This window comes from Crocuta crocuta, unplaced genomic scaffold (assembly GCF_008692635.1).
Source record: "Crocuta crocuta isolate KB4526 unplaced genomic scaffold, BGI_CrCroc_1.0 scaffold8, whole genome shotgun sequence".
Classification (NCBI taxonomy): Eukaryota; Metazoa; Chordata; class Mammalia; order Carnivora; family Hyaenidae; genus Crocuta; species Crocuta crocuta.
Window position 1 is genome coordinate 2,223,978 of NW_027532162.1, and position 203 is coordinate 2,224,180.

The following is a 203-nucleotide window of genomic DNA, read 5'->3' on the forward strand; positions in this document are numbered from 1 at the left end:
CCCCCCCCCACCCCAGGCCAAGGTGGATGCTCCACGCCTGGGGGAGGGGTGTAGGAGACGCAGGGGTGGCCTCCAAATCCAGTGTTGCTTCACACTCCGGAACCCGCCCCATCCTGCCGAGGAAGGGAAGGCCGTCCCCACGTTACGTGGCTGCAGGTGGACAACCAGCAAAGAAGCTGCAAGAATGGAGCAAAAACAGTCCA